General features: G+C 38.8%; 1 non-coding gene across 1 annotated transcript; it reads left to right on the top strand.

The window, feature by feature from the left end:
- The first annotated feature begins 9,607 nt into the window (after nucleotides 1–9,607).
- Nucleotides 9,608–9,668, top strand: LOC115892528. Its single transcript, XR_004052400.1, has one exon. It is a non-coding gene; the product is annotated as a U7 small nuclear RNA (small nuclear RNA).
- The last annotated feature ends 11,603 nt before the right edge of the window (nucleotides 9,669–21,271 follow it).

The raw sequence follows: 21,271 nt of genomic DNA on the forward strand, positions 1-21,271 counted from the left end.
TTTGTGTTGTATTTTCTTAAGAATGCTCCATATATGTTTTTCTCATTTGCATGGTGTAGTCTTTTGTTCTTTCTTTTTCTTTCTTCTTTCTTTTTTTTTTTTGTGATGTCATATATTTACATACTTACCATGATCTTTCTCTCTTTCTTTCCATTTGTGATTTGTCACTCTTCCCATCTTCTCTGGTACCAGTTTCTTTCATTTCTCTGAGCTATAGTATGAGGACTATGTTTTGCATTCCATCTACTTTGTTGAGGCCTTAAAGGCTCAGGAATCTGGGAATACTAGATTTTGGTAGGGATTGATTATAGCCCTTCTGTGGGACCTAAGCTCTTTTTTGTTCTGGGATCCCATTAATTCTTCTATACTAGGGTCTCCTTCACCCTGTTAGAGATGTAACCCATTCCAGTGTCCTTTTGAACAATTCTGCAAAAATAGCACAATCCCTGACAAATAAAATCCTGGTGGCCTTGCCCAACCCATTAATGTCCTAAAGTCATGTCAAAATAGTGAAAATAGAATAACATAAACCCCCTGTTTGGGAAGGAAAATATGAAATTAGACATAGAAGGTCTCTCTTCAAGAGTGATAATAGCCTGATATTTTTTTCGTACTTGTAGAATCAGTAATCTACAATGAAGAATTCTCTTTAAGGATCAAATCAGCTTTGAGAGAGAATTCTGTAGCGAATTACTTACATAAAATGTCTCTGTTTATAAAGGTACTGTGCTATAAATTGCCTTTTCTGTGCTGATAAGAAAGCTGAAGACTCTGGAATGTTTAATATCCAGGTTGCGAAACAAAATAACTCACACGGTGACTGGTCAGGTTGAGGCAAAGCTCTACAGTAACATGAAAAGTAACCATGTATGGTTTTTAATCACAAGTAACAGAGATTTTCCATTGATTTTCTTGATATTTAATGCATAATGATAAGGATTTTTTGTTGTCAAGTTATTTTTCTAGAGCTCTCGTTACTCATCTGATACATAATCCCTTAACCTCAATGTTTGAATAGACTTCAAGATTTTGAGAAATCTTTTATATAATTGCACAAAGTCATGAAGTATGGCTGGTGAAAAAGGTAATGATGGTTCACAAAATGTACATATTATTAATTATTTCAGATGTAAAAAATTTGCAATGAATTCATTATGCTTTGTTTACCTCTCTCTTTTGTCATAGCTTTCCAGGTCTTGTTTTCAAACACTAAAAATATCTCAGAATATTTTCTTGTGTTGAAACATTAATTTACTCAACTGATTCTCTCGGAGTAGTGGTTTATAACAAGCTAGTTAAAAGTGTTTTTGACAGTTTCTAAACCTAATCCCAACATGAATCCAAGATGGATCAAAACAGACAGAATGTTTGAAGAGAGAAAAAATGTCACATAAAAGATAGCTTTGATTCCTCTATAATTAAATAGTGCTATGGATTGAATTAAACACACACTATCCTAAGCTGAAGTTGAGCTCCTTTCTTGTGCTTCAACATCAGCCAGAACCCACTATCTGAGAAAAAGAAATGAATAAATGATGTTGTAAAGAAATAGTTAATTCTGTGTTAGCAAATGGGCTTGCCTATGCTTGAGATAAATTGAGCCATGTGAAGTTTGTACTTCTGTCACAAAATGTGTGTATGTATTCTAGTAGAAGTGAATTTTTAATCAGATTAAACTGTCTGAACAGGTAGTCAGTGTGTGAATTCCCCGCCCCCACCTTTTCTTATGCTAATGAAGATTTGGTGTCAGTGACTCTTGGCTTGTGTTCCTGCTAGGCGGTTATTAGTAGTGCGACCGTGGACAAGTTATTTAACCTCTTTTGAGCGTTGGTGTCCTCAGCTGTAAATGTGTGGTAGTGAGAAATAAAAGAGTTAATATGTATAATAAAAATGCTAGGCAGTTAGCAATATATATGATTGCTATACTACTGCTGAGTTTCTAGCATATTTTGAAAACATAGGTAATGGTTAGAAGTTGGCAAGGCTGAGGAGTCTGTACATATAAATAAGACATGGATCCTGCCTCAATGAGCTTACCATCTGAAAGGTGAGAGAGCAATGGTGACTAGCAGCTAAGAGAGCACATGACAGTCTCCTGTAAAAATGGCAAACTTGTTTACCCAAGTCAGTGGCTTTTACCCATGGCCAAAGGATCTGCTTGAAATAATAACTATTCTCTCTTCCATGAATAATTTACATAATGATAAAAGACTACTAGATGTGACAAAATGGTCAGAGAAGAAGGTGAACACAAAGAGCACATATTGAGGACATAGCAGAGTGGTGGCAAAAGCTATGATAGTTGACATTAAGTGGATGAACATTGACTTTGTTCTTTGCAGAGTGCATTTGTGAGACTTTGGGCAAATGACATTCTCTTTGGACTTCAACTTTCTAAAATAACGGTAATGGGGGTTGGGGGGAGGTAGCGATGGTTAATGGGTACAAAAAATAGTTAGAAAGAAGAATAAGACCTAGTATTTGGTAGCACAACAGGGTGACTATATTCATAATAATTCAATTGTACATTTTAAAACAACTAAAATCATGTAATTGGATTGTTGGTAACACAAAGGATAAACGCTTAAGGGGATGGATATCCCATTTTCCACGATGTGATTATTATGCATTGCATGCCTGTATCAAAATATCTCATGTGCCCCACTAATATATACATCTATTATGTACCCAAAAAATTCAAAATTAAAAATTTAGAAAAATAATAAAAATTAAAAAATAAAGTAATGATAACAAAAAGTTTTTACTGAGTGCTTCCTATGTGCCAAGCATCAGGAGAATCCTCAAGCTGCCTTATTAGATAGGTGCTATGATTTTTTCCCTATTTTACATCTGAGAAAATGGAGGCTCAGGGAGGTTAAGTAACTTGCCTAAAATCACGCAACCAGCAAATATTTCTGCTGTTATTTTCATGGAGACAGCGTGACTCCCAAATCTGTGTTCCTAATCCAAAAAACATAAATTTGAAGATTTCTTTCCCTTTAAATTTCACATTCTGAATGCAGTGAAAATACAACTAACTCAATGATTTTATTTTATTTTATTTTATTTTATTTTATTTTATTTTATTTTTTTTTTTTTTTTGAGACGGAGTCTTGCTCTGCCGCCCAGGCTGGAGTGCAGGGGCCGGATCTCAGCTCACTGCAAGCTCCGTCTCCCGGGTTCACGCCATTCTCCTGCCTCAGCCTCCCAAGTAGCTGGGACTACAGGCGCCCGCCATGTCGCCCGGCTAGTTTTTTGTATTTTTAGTAGAGACGGGGTTTCACCATGTTAGCCAGGATGGTCTCGATCTCCTGACCTCGTGATCCGCCCGTCTCGGCCTCCCAAAGTGCTGGGATTACAGGCTTGAGCCACCGCGCCCAGCCTCAATGATTTTAATAACAAAAATAGTTTTGGAAATTTTGTTGACCTAAACAAAAATGAGTCTCAACAGTGGAATGTTTAAACTAGAATCTCTTCTCCTGGTTCTGACCCCTCTGAACTTGGAACCATACTGCTGTCAGGATGGGATCTCAGGATGGGTAACTTTGCCTTCAGGTACTTTAAACAATGATTTCTGGTAATTATGTTCATTTGGATTCTCTAAGGCACTAAATTCCTCCCATAGGAAAAATTTACTTTCTTCTTAAGGTTGTTGAATTACTCACTAGTTCCCTGGCACAAAAATTTACTGAATGATACGCGGGTGACTTTCATGGTCACGTCTTGTTATTTAGACTACCATTAATGGAATGTTTCTTCCTAGAGAGTATTTTATTTTTTTTATTTTTTTTTTTTTTGAGACGGAGTCTTGCTCTGCTGCCCAGGCTGGAGTGCAGTGGCCAGCTCTCAGCTCACTGCAAGCTCTGCCTCCCGGGTTCACGCCATTCTCCTGCCTCAGCCTCCCGAGTAGCTGGGACTACAGGCGCCCGCCTCGTCGCCCGGCTAGTTTTTTGTATTTTTTTAGTAGAGACGGGGTTTCACCGTATTAGCCAGGATGGTCTCGATCTCCTGACCTCGTGATCCGCCCGTCTCGGCCTCCCAAAGTGCTGGGATTACAGGCTTGAGCCACCGCGCCCGGCCCCTAGAGAGTATTTTAAACGTATCTTTATAAAAGTCCCATTGAGTAGATATTATTAATATTGTCTCTATTTTCAACTGAGCCCCAGGGAGGCTGATTAACAAAGACAACTGAGGTCACAGCTGCTCCCTAAGGAAATTTACGTCTCTGGAAAATGGTTAAGAGTTGCTTCTAGACTTTCAGTCATGCCAACTGCTTTATCTAACCACCTTCCGCTATGACCACCTCCCCACTGTTGTCTGTATTGAAGGACATAGGAAGTACAGGTATATCTGTGATGTCCTATTTGATAGCTTTTCCAGAAATGCGAAGGAAGTAGATAGGTGATGTAAACTCTCATGTAGACCTGCATGCACAAACAAGAACAAAAGGGCCATTAAGTGAGGGAGTGGGGAAATAGAATTAAGAATTTAATGAGAAGAAATACAGTTCAAACTATTTGACCCCTTATAGACCAAATAGGCAGTTGATTAAAATAATATTAATTTCAACCAATGGATCTGGACTTTTTGTAGACTGTTGAAGTCTCATGAAAACATAAAATGAGTCTGTTGCACTTTTAAAAGTCTCTATGAGACTTCCTTCAGGCTCTAGGCTCATGATAATGATTGGAATAAAACTGGTTTTGAGTGGAGCTCTTGCTAAACAAATGAATGGTGGGAGCTGGAAAGTTACTGAAGGACAGCCAGCTTTTTCTGTAAAACCACACAGCAACACACAAAGCCACAATGGTAAAAATTGCATACATCTGAGAAGAAGGCATAAACTAGCATGTTACGGGGAAATGAAGGGGGCTTGGGAGAGAGAGGAGGGTCGGAGATTAAAAGAACTCCAGGGATGGAGGCAGAACCCTAAAAGAAACCAAAGAAAAAATAAAAGTAAATGCTAAACAGCTCCCCTTACAAATGACTTTCATATGCATGGTAAGAAGTGAACTAAAAGAAAACAAAACCAAGAGATATAATAGACACATTATGTAACAAGGATTACTAAGGAGGGGCTAAAACCAGAAACAGACTTGGAATAATTTGGATATGGAAAGTTTATGCAAGAAATAGACACAACAGGCTAGGGGGAATTATGCCAACATGGGTCAAGGCGGATATTGTGTCTGAAGGGAGAAGGAATGTCACATAATAAATAAGTTGGCAGTGGGACAAAATATGTTTGGATGGAAATAAAAGATAAAAGGAATCTAAGACTAATAGGAAATTATTATAGACCACCTGGGTCAGATAAAAAGGCAGCTCAGAGTGTTTATGCAGATAAAGATGCCCAAGAAAAATATTGTATGGTCTGGGATAGTAACATTAATATCATGTTACAGCGAAGTGATGTATTGGTTACATTTCTGGAGAAGACAATGGAATCGATTACAGTCCAGTTTTACAAATCCTTTGGAGGTCAGAAACCTAGAAAATGGCTAACAGAGAAGGTTCCAGAACAGTTCAGGGCAGGCTGTCACCAGACACACATCCATCCCTTCCTTTGTAACATTCAGTGGTGTCAGAGAAGACTTGATGATCTCACTCTTCCTATCACACCACCACCCTGGTTACCTGCTGCAATTTGACGGTCTCTATTGACCCCGCCCTCATCATCTCAAAGACTTCTTCCAACTCCAGCCCGTCTCGCTCCTACTCGCTTCTTCAAGTCCAGCTCTTAAATTCATGCAGCACAGTGCCCTCATAAAAACATAATTGGTCTATCCCAGCAGCTTCTGGCCATTTGCCTGGTTACAGGGCTTTGGCCTGGAGGTTGTAGCCAGACAGCCTTGGAAAATGGGAACCAAAAAGAGACAAAAGCTGAGATTTTGGCCCACTTACCCCTGGACCCTTGAACTGCAGTAACGATGACAACAACATCAAGCAAACTGTATTGTTTTTGTGTGCAGTGACAACCTTACTGGCTGCCAGACAAGGTGACCAGAATTTTGAAAATTTTAACAGCAGGGCTGCTAGAGGCATACCTAAGAGATACTTCCAGTTCAGTTTCAGAACACTGCAGGAAAGTGAATATTGCAATAAAGTGAGTCACAAGAATTTTTGGTTTCCCAGTGTATATAAAAGTTACGTTTACATAATACTGTAGTATATTAACTGTGAAAAATAATGTCTAAAAAACAATATATATCCCTTAATTTTAAAATACTTTATTGCTAAAAAATGCTAATGACCATCTGAACCTTCCGTCAGTTGTAATCTTTTTTGGTGGAGGGTCTTGCCTTGATGTTGATGGCTGCTGAATGATCAGGGTGATGGTGGCTAAAGGATGGGATAACTGTGACAATTAATACGTTGTTAATAACAATTTTTAATAAAAATAATACAGCAATTCAGTTTGCCAGATCAAACGACTTTCCCTTTCATGAAATATTTATCTGTAGCATGTGGTGCTGTTTGATAGCATTCTACCCTCAGTGCAACTTCTTTCAAAACTGGAGTCAGTTCTCTTAAACCCTAATGCTGCTTTATCACCTAAGTTTATGTAGTATTCTAAAACCCTTGTTGTCATTGTACGAATGTTTCAATGTTTACAGCATCTTCACCAGGAGTAGATTCCATCTCAAGAAACCACTTGCTTTGCTCATCCATAGGGAGCAACTCCTCATCTCTTTACGGTTTTTCTTCTTTGGTTTTTTTTTTTTTTTTTTTTTTTAGATAGAGTCTCACTCTGTCACCCAGGCTGGAGTGCAGTGGTGCGATCTTAGCTCACAGCAACCTTGCCTCCCGGATTCAAGTGATTCTCCTGCCTCAGCTTCCCGAGTAGCTGGGATTACAGGTGCCTGCCACCACACCCAGCTAATTTTTTTTTTTTTTTTTTTTTGTATTTTTAGTAGAGACGGGGTTTCACCATGTTGGCCAGGCTGGATCTTGAACTCCTGACCTCGTGATCCGCCCGCCTCAGCTACCCAAAGTGCTGGGATTACAGGTGTAAGTTTTATCGTGAGATTGCAGCAGTTTAGCCTCATCTTCAAGCTCCACTTATAATTCTATTTGTTTTGCTATGTTCACCACATCTATAATTACTTGCTCCACTGAAGTCTTGAGCCTCTTGAAGTCATCCGTGAGGGTTGGAATCAGCTTCTTCCAAACTCCTGCTAATGTTCACATTTTGAACTCCTCCCATGAATCCTAAATGTTCTTAATGGCATCAAGAATGGTGAATCTCCATGAAATACTGTGCAGTCATAAAAAGGAACAAGGTCATGCTCTTCACAGGGGCATGGATGGAGCTGGAGGCCATTATCCTTAGCAAACTAACATAGGAACAGAAAACCAAACACTGGGCCGCCCGCAGTGGCTCACGCCTGTAATTTCAGCACTTTGGGAGGCCGAGGCAGACAGATCACGAGGTCAGAAGATCGAGACCATCCTGGCTAACACGGAGAAACTCCGTCTCTACTAAAAATACAAAAAATTAGCCTGGCTTGATGGCGGACGCCTGTAGTCCCAGTAACTCCGGAGGCTGAGGCAGGAGAATGGCGTGAACCCGGGAGGTGGAGCTTACAGTGAGCCGAGATCACGCCACTTGCACTCCAGCCTAGGTGACAGAGCGAGACTCTGTCTCAAAAAAAAAAAAAAAAAAAAAAAGAAAAAAGAAAAAGAAAAAAGCAAACACTGCATGTTCTCACTTATAAATGGGAGCTGAATGATGAGAACGCATGGGGGTATAATACACACTGGGGCCCGTTGGGGTTGGGGAGGGAGAGCATCAGGAAGAATAGCTAATGGATGCTGGGCTTAATACCTAGGTGATGGAATGATCTGTGCAGCAGACCACTGTGGCAAATGTTTACCTATGTAACAAATCTGCGCATCCTGCTCATTATCCCAAACTTAAAATAAAAGTTGAAGATTAAAAAAAAAAAGAAGTGAGTAAGGAGCCCCCATGGGTGGCTAGATCTCTTCCAAACCTGTCAGGGGTAGCTCCTCAGAGATGCACATGTACATTAGAGAGAAAAAGTATTCTTAAAATGACCCCATATGGTAATTAGCTATTTAAGGGTCATACATATTGACTACATATTATGCATGTACTTAAAATTACAGGATAGAGGCAAAGCATAAGTGCACAAGGGCAAAAGTAATGAAGCAACCCACCCATCAGTCAAAAGGCAGATACTGGCTAGAAATTAGGCAGATACTGGCTAGAAATTAGGCAGCTCAGGAAGAGAAGAGAAAAAAAGAAACATATAAAAAGACCCAGGCTACACAAGACTGGGTTGATCCCATTTCGCAGAGGTCAGTTCACAGTTCACTCTTCCCTTTGAGAGTGTAATACTGTGTGTGATACACTTTTGCTGCTTTGCTTTAAAAAAAAAAAAAAAATGGCGAATGCTTTGGTTTTAATTTACTTTGTCCAAGTCCATCAGAGGAATCACTATGACAGCTACAACCTTATGAAGTGAATTTCTTAAATAATAAGACTTGCAAGTAAAACATACTTCGTGGTCTATGGGCTGCAGAATGGATGTTGTGTTAGCAGACATAAAAAAAACATTAGGCCAGGCATGGTGGCTCACGCCTGTAATCCCAGCACTTTGAAAAACTGAGGCAGGTGGATCACCTGATGTCAGGAGTTTGAGACCAGCCTGGCCAACACAGCGAAATGCTGTCTCTACTAAAAACACAAAAATTAGCCAGGTGTGGTAGCATGCACCTGTAATCCCAACTACCTGGGAGGCTGAGGCAAGAGGATTGCTTGAACTTGAAAGGTGGAGTTTGCAGTGAGCCGAGATTGTACCACTACACTCCTGCCTGGGTGACAGAGTGACTCTGTCTCCAAAAAAAAAAAAACAAAAACAGCATTAATCTTCTTGTATATCTCCATCAGAACTCTTGGCTGACCAGGTGCATTGCCAATGGTCAGTAATATTTTGAAATAAATCTTTTTTCTTTTTAACTGTAGGTCTCAACAGTGGGCCTAAAATATTCATTAAACCATACCATAAACAGATGTGCTATCATCTAGGCTTTGATGTTGCATTTCTAGAGCACAGGCAGAGTAGATTTAGCATAATTCTGAAGGGCTCTAGGACTTTCAGAATGGCAAATGAGCATTGACTTCAATTTAAAGTCACCAGCTGCATTAGCCTCTAACAAGAGAGTCAGCCTGTCCTTTGAAGCTGTGAAGCCAGACATGGACTTTTCCTCTTTAGCTATGAAAATCCTAGATGGCATCTTCTTTCAATGGAAGACTTTTTTGCCTACATTGAAAATCTGTTGTTAGTGTTATAGCTCTTTTTTTTTTTTTTTTTTTGAGACGGAGTCTCGCTCTGTCCCCCTGGCTGGAGTGCAGTGGTGCGATCTTGGCTCACTGCAAGCTCTGCCTCCCGGGTTCACGCCATTCTCCTGCCTCAGCCTCCTGAGTAGCTGGGACTACAGGCGCCCTCCACCGCGCCCGGCTAATTTTTTGTATTTTTAGTAGAGACGGGGTTTCACCGTGGTCTCGATCTCCTGACCTTGTGATCCGCCCACCTCGGCCTCCCAAAGTGCTGGGATTACAGGCGTGAGCCACCGCGCCCGGCAGTGTTATAGCTCTTTTAGAATTTGTCTAGCAGTTTTTCTGGTTTTCATCCAAAAACCCCCATGGTGGGGGCGGGGCGTGGGGAAGAGGAAAATCTCTTTAGTGTAGCCACCTTCATCAATGACCTTAGCTAGATCTTCAGGATAACTTGTTGCAGTTTTTACAATAGCACTTGCTACTTCACCTTTTCTGTCTTGGAAATGGCTTATTTCCTCTAACCTCATGAACCAGCCTCTGCTAGCTTCAAACGTCTTCTGCAGCTTCCGCACCTCTCTCAGCTATCATGAAGAGAGTTAGGCCCTTGCTCTAGATTAGGCTTTGGCTTAAGGGAATGTTGTGGCTGGTTTGATCTTCTACCCAGAGCACTCAAACTTTGTCTGTATCGGCAGTTATGCTGTTTCTCTTTCTTATCATTCATGTGTTCACTGAAGTAGCACTTTTAATTTCCTTCAAGATCTTTTTCTTTGCATTCACAAGTTGGCTGCTAGGTGCAAGAGGCCTAGCTTTCAGCCTATCTCAGCTTTTGACATGCCTTTCTCACAAAGCTTAATCATTTATAGCTTTTGATTTAAAATGAGAGATGAGGCTGGGCACAGTAGTTCATGCCTGTAATCCCAGCACTGTAGGAGGCTGAAGCAGGTGGATCACTTGAGGTCAGGAGTTTGAGATCAGCCTGGCCAACATGGTAAAATCATCTGTACTAAAATTACAAAAATTAGCTGGGCATGATGGCGAGTGCCAGTTACTCAGGAGGCCGAGGCAGGAGAATCACTTGAACTGGGGAGGTGGAGGTTGCAGTGAACCAAGGTTGTGCCGCTGCACTCCAGCTTGGGTGACAGACCGAGACTGTGTCTCAATAAATAAATAATAAAAAATAAAATGAGGGCTGTGTGGCTCTTTCACTTGAATGCTTAGAGGCCATTATAGGTTATTAACTGGCCTAATTTCAATACTGTTGTGTCTTAGGTAATAGGGAGGCCTGAGGGAAGGAAGAAAGGGAGGAAGTCGGTCAGTGGATCAGTCAGAACCCACCCAGCATTGACTAGTTAAGTTCACCATCTTATACAGGTGTGGTCTATGCTGCCCATTACAATGGAAACACCAGAGATCATTGATCACAGATCATTTTAACAGATATAATAATAATGAACAAGTTTGAAATATTATAAGAATTGCCAAAATATGGCAGAGACATGAATTGAGCATGTTGTTGGAAAAATGATGCCAATAGACCTGCTCAATGCAGCATTGCCACAGACCTTTAACTTGTAAAGAAATGCAGTGTCTGTGAAGTGCAATACAATGAAGCGCAAGAAAGCAGAGCACAATTAATATGGTGTGCCTGTGGGTTCTCACGTCATTTCACCTTCTCATCTGGGTTCAGAGCCTTCTTCTTTCACTACACGTGTCATTGTTGTGTTACAGATGAATAGGGCTGCATCCCACTCTGGATTTCAACTCCCCGAGGAGGATCGGGATTGAGTTGCTTATAGCCCTCTTGCCAGAGATTAGCATGCTGTCTAGTAATTATGGATGTTCAGTTATGATATAGAGTGAATAGAATAATTAAGGAGTAACTGGAAGGAATCAAGTTTTAAATATAAGATATCTGTTATACTGGCAATAAGGGAGATCATTTGCCAAAAAGGCTGGTGGAGTGGGAGTGGATGGGAAGGGGTGGTACCTATCTGGTATCCTTCAATTCAATCTGGAATTCCTTCCTCTGCTTACATGAAGACCAGTTCCAGGCATGCTGTTCTGATCCAAAAGTTAAAAGTACATTGTATGAAGATTTGAAAGATAAATGACTCCAACATGGATGCCCCTTGTCTATTTTTCTTGTCATTTCTATGAGAATGTCAAGTTACCTGGGAATCAACTCCTCTGGGCCCCCTATAACACCTAATGATTTTGAATAGCATCCTGTAGAATATTTATGTCTTGGAAAAATAGAGCGAACCAGCCTGGGCAACATGGCAAAACTCCGTCTCTACAAAAAATACAAAAATTAGCTGGGCATGGTGGTGCACACCTGCAGTCCCAGCCACTCAGGAGGCTGAGGTGAGAGGATCGCTTGAGCCCAGGAGTTTGAGGTTGCAGTGAGCCATGATCATACCACTGTATTCCAGTCTGGACAACAGAGCCAGATGCTTTCCCAAAATAAGAATAATATGTAAAATAGAATAAATGTATTGCAATGATCTCAACCTCATTAATAACATGTTCTAACCTAGTAGTTCCCAAACAGCTATATTAGAATCATCTAGGGAATTTAAAAAGGAAAAAAAAAAACAGATTCCTGGTTCCAACCCTGGCCTTATGAAGTCAAACTTTCTTTATGGTAGCAAGGAATCTACATTTTAAATCATTAGGTGTTTCTAAACAATACTTTGATTTAGAAACTACTTCTTTGATCAAAGTAATTTCTTAAACAAATACAGGACCACTTATTTGGTTTGTGAATGTCCCCAGTGAACTTCTGCATTATTTTTAAAGACAATAAAAGGCACAGATGACAGGTAGAGTTAGTAACTAATTAGTAACTACAGTTATTTTAAATGATAATTTTTTCTCCTATGTGGGCAATTACCAAATAAAATTCATTACTATTTAGCTGTATCTCCATTTATCCTGTATAATAATAATGATCTATTAGTCTGTCTTTCAGTAGTGCTTATTAGTGAGTAGGATATATATAGGTCAGTGTGTCGAACAAATTACCCTCAGAAGCAATTGTCAATTCTTTATGTTCTTGCTTAAGGAATTGTTGGATGTGACTGGAGGGCGATTGAGGGAAGTGAAATAGAGGTTACAAAAGAGCTTCTTCAAGATTCCAGGAAATTCAGAAAGCAGGAGAGTACAGACTGTTTGGAAGTTGATTCTAACAAACCATTTACCTGCAGTTGAAAGGTTTTGCTGTATTTTCGTGAGTAAATAACTGTGATTTGGAAAGGGAGACAGTAAAAGAGATTTTAAAATCTCCACCTTCAACGAATTTTCTGTTTCTTCTGGGAGATAAGTTATGCAGTCATAATTTAAGGTAAAACACAGTGTGCTATAGCAGAAGTAAAACCAAAAGTGTTCTAAAAAGTTGAAATTAGCTTAGAACTATGCTAAAAAGACCAATGACGTGCTATCAGAGAGTAAAACACATTATGAAATTATAATAAATCAGTGTTTGTGGTATCGGTATGAAAGTTAGATGGATAGAACAGGAAGAGTCCGTAAAGACCCAATTCTATGCAATCATTTAAGAATAAAAGAGATAAATCAGTGGTGAAAGAATGGTTTATTCAACAAATAGTTATTAAAACATTACAAAGCAGATTTAGATAAAAATGAATTAGATTTTTCTGTCGTATCATCACTAAGATCTAATTATTAAAAGTGATAATACTCAATGTTAGCAAGATTATAGTGAGATAAATCCTCTCTTATACAGCTACTGGAGATACAAATTAAACTAACCTCTCTGGAAAGCATTTTGTAATATGAATTAATATATTTTAAAATATTCACAATCTTTTGATTTAATAGTTCCACTTATATGCATACATGTATGTATATATATATACCTACACATATATATGTATATCTATGCACATGTATGTGTACATACACACACATATCCCTAAGATTGTGAAATTTCAGTTAAATTTATTTATAAAATGGTCACTACAGTGTTATTTATGATGATAATAAAATTAGAAAATTAGTAGTTGATTAGGACAATTATTAAGTAAATTGTATTACTTCAACACAATGGAATAGAATATGTCTGTTAAAATTTATCTGTTGGCCAGGCGCGGTGGCTCAAGCCTGTAATCCCAGCAATTTGGGAGGCCGAGACGGGTGGATCACGAGGTCAGGAGATCGAGACCATCCTGGCTAACACGGTGAAACCCCATCTCTACTAAAAAATACAAAAAACTAGCCGGGCGAGGTGGCGGGCGCCTGTAGTCCCAGCTACTCGGAGGCTGAGGCAGAATGGCATAAACCCTGGAGGAGGAGCTTGCAGTGAGCTGAGAACCGGCCACTGCACTCCAGCCCGGGTGACAGAGCGAGACTCCGTCTCAAAAAAAAAAAAAAAATTTATCTGTTGACAGTGATTTTATTGATATGTTTGATTAAAAAGGTAGGATACTATCACCTCAATATTCAAAACACATAGCAAACCAACCAGCTGGAAATATATATTCCAAAATGTTCATCTTGCTGTTTTGGAATTATGGGATTATGGGTGTGCCCCTCCTCATTCCAAATTTTCTGCAGTCTACATTTTAGTTTCTTGACATTCACAGGCGACATATCTGAAACAGTTGTTAATCCTCAATATGTGAATACTTTCACTTTCTCAGACTTTAGTTCTCTTTATTGCCATCATCAGCACTATTAGTTGGCTTTCTTCTCACACAGAATATTTTTGTTACATCCTTAAAGCTACTATATACTTGGCAATGAGAAGAGAATAACAGAGCCACATTGAGCTTGGATTCTGGTCTCGGGGTTGGCTAGCAGTAATAGCAGTAGAGAGCAAATGCTTCCCTTTCTGAAAGTCCCCTTCCAAGGCACTCAATTAATCACAATAATAATAAAAAGAATTATTTGATACGGACAATTGACATTCTCTGATTCTAATATAAAGAATGAATATATGTGTCTTAGGAAAATGTTGCTATTTTCCTTGATCAAAGTTAATGGAATGTTGGCTAAGCAATCCCTAAAAGCCAGATTGTATACTCTAAGCCCCTCCTATAGAGAAATATGGAAGCCACTGCTCTGTGAGCCTCACTCATCAATAAGCCATTTTGGTTTTGCACCATCTGCAAAGTATTCATGATCAAATTCACATCAGAGCAAAATTACCAACTGCCATGTCATAGAACTTGGAGTTTTTTCATGAGTAATTAAACTGAGGAACAATAAGTTTATTATGCCAAAGTATATGTTAAAATTCAAGGTTAAGGGAGAGCAATGGAAAGAGAGAAAAAGGAAATTAATTTGATGTGGGGTGGTACAAGTACGATTTTCAATAAGTATTCACAGGTGCAAATGTAATTTTCTTTATTTCTCTACAACTAAAAGTAGCTATATCCTCAGTCTTCCTCAGCCCCAGTCCCACAAATTCTTAATCTGATAACAAAACTTTCAAAATTATTAACTGAAGGTGGATTAATAATACAAAGACTCTATCATGGCAATATTCTTTCTTCCTGTGGTAAATCTAAAATGTTAGTTTTGTTTGATCCAAGTTGTTTCTGATTTTTTTTTAAGTGGCATATGACTTAGGTGAAAGGGGAGCGAGTACAGTATAACTGGAGCATATGATATGTGGGTCAGTGTAAGAGGTAGTGTTTGATTTTAGTGGTAAGAAGGAGATAAGACTAGAAAGGTAGGTTGGAGTTAATCAGGATCCGAGTCCAAAAAAAAAAAAAAATCAGAAATATCTCTAGATATTTTAAACAGAAGGAATTTAATACAAGGAATTGGTTACATGGGTAATGGAATGAGAGAGAGAAAGAGAGAGAGAGAGATTTAGAATAAAATGGGGGTGGAGTGGTTAGTAAACAACAGTTGAGTAACTCATGAAGCAACTACAATTCTTAGGTCTGGGAGACAAAAGGATGAACATGCTGTTACCAGAGTCCAGATGTGCAGAGAAGGGCTGTTTGGCTATGCTAGAACTCATGGCTGATGCTGCTACTATGGAGATAATGTGGGTTGCAGAAGGATATAGTCACTTGCAGAGGAGGTCTAGAAGCAGATAGGGAGGAGGAAGAATGGATTCTCCATTTTTTAATTTTCTGTATCCTGCCAGTGTCTTCTATGGGCAGAAAATAACAACAACAACAACAACAGCCAGTTGTCAAGTAATTCTGGGAAAAGTAGTATGTAGACTCTCAGGTTTAGAATTATAGAGCAGAATAGAGAAAAGTTGATGTGGGCTGAAATATTACAGGTCCAAACTGAGAAATGTCAGTAAGGAATTTGGACTTTTAGAGAGGTTGTAAGGACCTGTAGTAAGTTTAATTATATGAATAAAGTATCAGGAAAGAAGTGGACTAACTTTCTCAGTTTCACATCAAGGTACCCAATCCTATCCCACCCAGCCCACCAACCTACTATGGGATTTCCTTTCTCTCTACACATGTGTATTAGACTACATGCTTTTTCCTATCCACTCCTTTAACTTCTTCTAGGGCCAGATAAGAAATTTACGGACTAGAAATAAGACATTTTATAATGGTACCATTCATTGTTAGTGAATGTGAAGAATACTTGTAATGGAACTCAGAGCAGGAAGAGGGGCAAATGCATCATTTTTAACATAATGGCCAGAGTTAGTATTTCACAAGAAATAAAATCATACAAAATCAACATACAAAAATCAGTAGCATTTCTATATGCCAGCAGTGAACAATCTGAAAAAAAAATTTAAAAAGTAATCCCATTTACAATAACCATGAATAAAATTAAATACCTAGCAATCAACTTAACCAAATAAGTGAAAGATCTCTCTGTAATGACAACTATAAAACAACAATGAAAGAAATTGAAGAGGACCCCAAAAACTGGAAAGATATTCCATGTTCATGAACTGGAAGAGTCAATATTGCTAAAATGTCCCTACCACCCAATCTACAGATTCAATGTAAACCAATGACATCCTTCACAGAAACAGAAAAAAAAAAACCCTATAATTTATATAAAACCACAAAAGACCAGAATAACCAAAGCTATCCTAAGAACAAAGAACAAAACTGCAGTGGCTAACTTCAAATTATGTAACAGAGCTATAGGAAATAAAACAGCATGGTACTGGCATAAAAACCGACACATAGACCAATGGAATAGAACAGAGAACCCAAAAACAAATCCACACACCTACAGCGAACTCATTTTCAACAAAGGTGCCAAAAACTACACTGGGGAAAAGATAGTCTCTTCAATAAATGGTGCTGAGAAAACTGGATATCCATATGCAGAAGAGTGAAACTAGATCCCTATCTTTTGACATATACAAACATCAAATTAAAATAGATTAAACACTTAAATCTAAGACCTGAAACTATGAAACTATGACAAGAAAACCTCAGGGAAAATCTCCAAGACATGGGGTCTGGGCAAAGATTTCTTGCTCACAACCACAGGCAACCAAAGCAAACATGAACAAATGAGATGACATCAAGTTAAAAAGCTTATGCATGGCAAAGGAAACAATCTACAAAATCAAGAGACAACCCACAGAATGGGAGAAAATATTTGCAAATGACCCATCTGACAAGGGATTAATAACCAGCATATATAAAGAGCTCAAAGAACTCTATAGGAAAAAAAAAAATCTAATTATCCAATACAAAAATGGGCAAACTATTTGAATAGACATTTCTCAGAAGAAGACATATAAATGGCAAACAGACACATGAAAAGGTGCTCACCATCATTGATCATCAGGGAGATGCAAATCAAGACAACAATGAGATATCATCTCACCCCAGTTTAAATGGCTTACATGCAAAAGACAGGCAATAACATGCTGGCAAGGATGTGGAGAAAAGGGAAGCTTCCTACACTGTTGGTGGGAATGTATATTAATACAACCACTATGGAGAACAGTTTGGAAGTTCCTCAAAAAAATGAAAAATAGATCTACCACATGATCCAGCAATCTCACTGCTGAGTATATAACCAAAAGAAAGCAAATCAGTGTATCAAAGAGATATCTATGCTGTTTGCAGCAGCACTGTTCACAATAGCCAAGATTTGGAAGCAACCTAAGTGTCCATCAACAGATGACTGGATAAAGAAAATGTGGTACATATATACAATGGAGTACTGTTAATCCATAAAAAAGAATGAGATCCTGTTATCTACAACAACATGGATGAAATTGGAGATCATTACCTTAAGTGAAATAAGCCAGGCACAGAAAGACAAACATTGCATATTCTCACTTCTTTATGGGATCTAAAAATCAAAACAATTGAATTCATGGACATAGAGAGTAGAAAGATGATTACCAGAGGCTGGGAAGGGTAGCGAGGGGCTAGAGGTGGGGAGAAATGGGGATGGTTAATGGGTACAATAAAATAGAAAGAATGAATAAGACCTACTATTTGAGATCACAACAGGGTGATTGTAGTCAATAATAACTTAATTGGCACATTTTAAAATAATGAAAAGAGTATAATTGGGTGGTGTGTAAAAAGGATAAATGCTTGAGAGGATGGATACCCCATTCTCCAGTATGTAATTATTACACATTGCATGCCTGTATCAAAACATCTTATATACCCCATAAATATAGACACCTACTATGTATACTATGTACCCACAGAAATTAAAAATTAAAAAAAGAAATAGGTTTGACTTTTTTTTTCTTCTTCATTTTTTTTTTTTTTTTTTTTTTTTAAGACAGAGCCTCACTCTCCCATCCAGGCTGGAGGGCGGTGGTATGATCATAGCCTTTAACACTTGGCTTCAAATGATCCTCCAGCCTCAGCCTCCAGTAGCTGGAACCACAGATGTGTACCATCTCACCTGGCTAACTTAAACAGTTTTTTTTTTTTTTTTTTTTTTTTGTAAAGATGGGGTCTTGTTTTGTTGCCCAGATTGATTTCAAACTCCTGGCTTCAAGCAATCCTCCCTCTTTGGCCTCCCAGAGTGCTGGGATTACAGGTGTGAGACACTGCACCTGCCCCCACATCCTTGATGTTAGTAATATGAATTTCTCATATTGGTTAGATGGCATCATCTTCACAAAATAGAGGAATACTTGTAATTGCATATTGTGTTGGTTTTAGCTATTTCAGGAGAAAAACAGTTCCAACTTAGTGAAAGTCTCACCGTTTTGCCATTATTCCTATGGATCACACTTGTAACATACTTATTAACTTTGCCTGGAATTTTGTTACCAAAGTTCTGGGATTAGTTGAATCTCTTTTCCTTTGTCCCTGAAAGAGCAGGAAGTTATTACAATGCATCATCTTTTTGGCCCTTCTTCTGGTCTTCACCTATACTTTTATATGTTGGTTGTCATAGAAATGTGCTGTCTTCCATAAATTGGTTATCTTAGACTTATCTGGAAGGTCACAATTCTGGAACAGAACCAAGACCTTGGGCCTACATATGAAAGTAGGCATAATCATATCCTCTCCATCCCGGGTCTCATTATCAAATTTCTTCAAATCACTGTATTATGAATAGCACCGGGTGCAAAATGCTTCTCTCTCAACACGAGGTTTCTCTTCCAACAACCAGAGGAAGAGAGAGGGCTTCAAGTCATCTTATCACTCATTATTATTATTATTATTATTATTATTATTATTATTTTGAAATGGAGTTTCACACTTGTTGCCCAGGCTGGAGTGCAATGGCGGGATCTGGCTCATCACAACCTCCGCCTCTCAGGTTCAAGCAATTCTCCTGCCTCAGCCTCCTGAGTAGCTGGGATTACAGGCATGCACCACCATGCCCAGTTAATTTTTTGTAGTTTTAGTAGAGACTGGGTTTCTCCATGTTGGTCGAGCTGGTCTCAAATTCCCGAGATCAGGTGATCCACCTGCCTTGGCCTCCCAAAGTGCTGGGATTACAAGCACGAGCCACCTCGCCTGGCCCATATCTTTTTATATATTAGAAAGATATGAGGGACAGGGAGGCAGGGAGGCAGGCAGGCAGGTAGGCAGCGTTTCATTCTCAAGAGACTGTTGACATACATCTTCCCCTTTGCAACTGCACAAAGAAACAGCAGGGCTATTGGATATGAAGATTTGGTCACAGGTGGGGCAATGATGGGGATAAGTTAGCTTAGAATAAGGGGAATACTCTTGCTCCCCTTAGAATATCAGCCTTGAGGGTGGAAATGATCCATTAAGCTGATGGATGCAGATAGTTATTCAAATGAAAAGAACAGGATCTTTCCTATATCTCAAAGTAGCACCTTCTAAGCATAAGACCCCAAACTACAACACTCCTAGAAGAAAACATGGCGCAAAAATTTAATGACGTTGAACTTGGCAATGAATTTCTTGGATATGACACCAAAAGTACAGGCAACACAATAAAAAAACAGACAAATGAAACTATAGCAAACTTAAGAACTTTTGTGCCTTAAAGAGCACAAGAGAGTGAAACTGCAATTTACAAGCCTGGTTATGGTGGCTTACACCTGTAATCTCAGCACTTTGGGAGGCCAAGGTAGGAAGATTGCTTGAGGCCAGGGGGTTGAGATGAGCCTGGGTAACATAGTGAGATCTTGTTTCTAAAAAAAATTTTTTTTATTAGCTAGGTGTGGTAGTGTGTGCCTGTGGTCCCAGCTACTTGGGAGGCTGAAGCAAAAGGATTGCTTGAACCCAGGGGTTCAAGGCTGCCGTGAGACATGATCATGCCACTGCACGCCAGCCTGAGTGACAGAGTGAGACCCAAACTTGAAAAAAAAAAAAGTTTACGGAGTAAAAAGAAATATTTGTTAATCATAGATTTAATGATGGTTAATATCCGGAATATGTAAAGAGCTCCTACAATTACAAAAACATCAAATAAGCTGATCTTAAAATGAGCAAAAGTATGAATAGACATGTCTCCAAAGGTGACATACAAATAGCCAATACACACATGAAAAGATGCTCATCATCACCAATCATCAGAGATCCGTTCTGCTTTCAAGTTAAATTGAAAACTGTGGAGTGGCAAGCTATTTTCTACAAGCTCAAGGTGACCCCTGCCATGTGGTTTCAAGTGGTTCTGTACGGGCAAAATCATCAGGAGAACAGTTCCCTGTTGGTAATTTTTTGGATCCAAACCAATATGTCTAGAAAACATTCCTAAAATTTTAAATCCATTTTGCTGAGACTATTTTCATTCTTCTAAGTTTTACTCTTTTATTAATCATCTCAAATTTTCAAACCAGATGGGACCTTTGAGCTATGGCCTCTGCATCCCATCTCGGTTAGTTGTCAACACTGAATTAGTTAGCAATATTTAATTGCTCGCCTGTGCCTCTCATCTGAATCAGTTGCCAGCATTTGGAAAGCACAGAAATTTTGCCACACACAAAAATTTCAAAATCTGCATTTCTGGCTATTCTTGAAAAATTAGGCCAGTCAATGCAAAAACTGATCAGAAGTTATTTGGTGAGAAACTCTTTCGGACAATTCATGTACTCCTCGGTTGGCAACGCTTGCTACCCTGGTCATTCTGCTTATTTATGAGACCAGAAAAGCCTCTGGAAAGACAAGAGCACATTCCTGGGAGGCCATTTAGAGCATCACATTGTGGAAAGTCCTTAAATGGAAGTTTGCTTATAATTCCAGCCATGGTGGATTTAACACCAGAGTTGTGGGACAGATTATTTTTCTATGTCAGGTTTGAATTGACAAGCAATATACCACCAATTCAATGAGAATTTGACCATGAAGATCAAGACTAGTTATAATTTTGGAATGAAAGAATTATATCAGTTGGTCTCAGATTTGTTATTAAAAAACAAATAAATTCAGGAAACACACAGCCTGAAAAGTCAGCAGGGACAAAGAAATAGCTTCAGCAACCTCAAAGAAGGTTATTTTCTAGGTAAACAATAATACTCTACAATATTTATTGAGTATTTACCATGTATTAGGCACTATTCTAAGTAATTTATGTGAATTTTCATATTATATATGT

This window comes from Rhinopithecus roxellana, chromosome 12, assembly GCF_007565055.1.
Source record: "Rhinopithecus roxellana isolate Shanxi Qingling chromosome 12, ASM756505v1, whole genome shotgun sequence".
Taxonomy (NCBI): Eukaryota; Metazoa; Chordata; class Mammalia; order Primates; family Cercopithecidae; genus Rhinopithecus; species Rhinopithecus roxellana.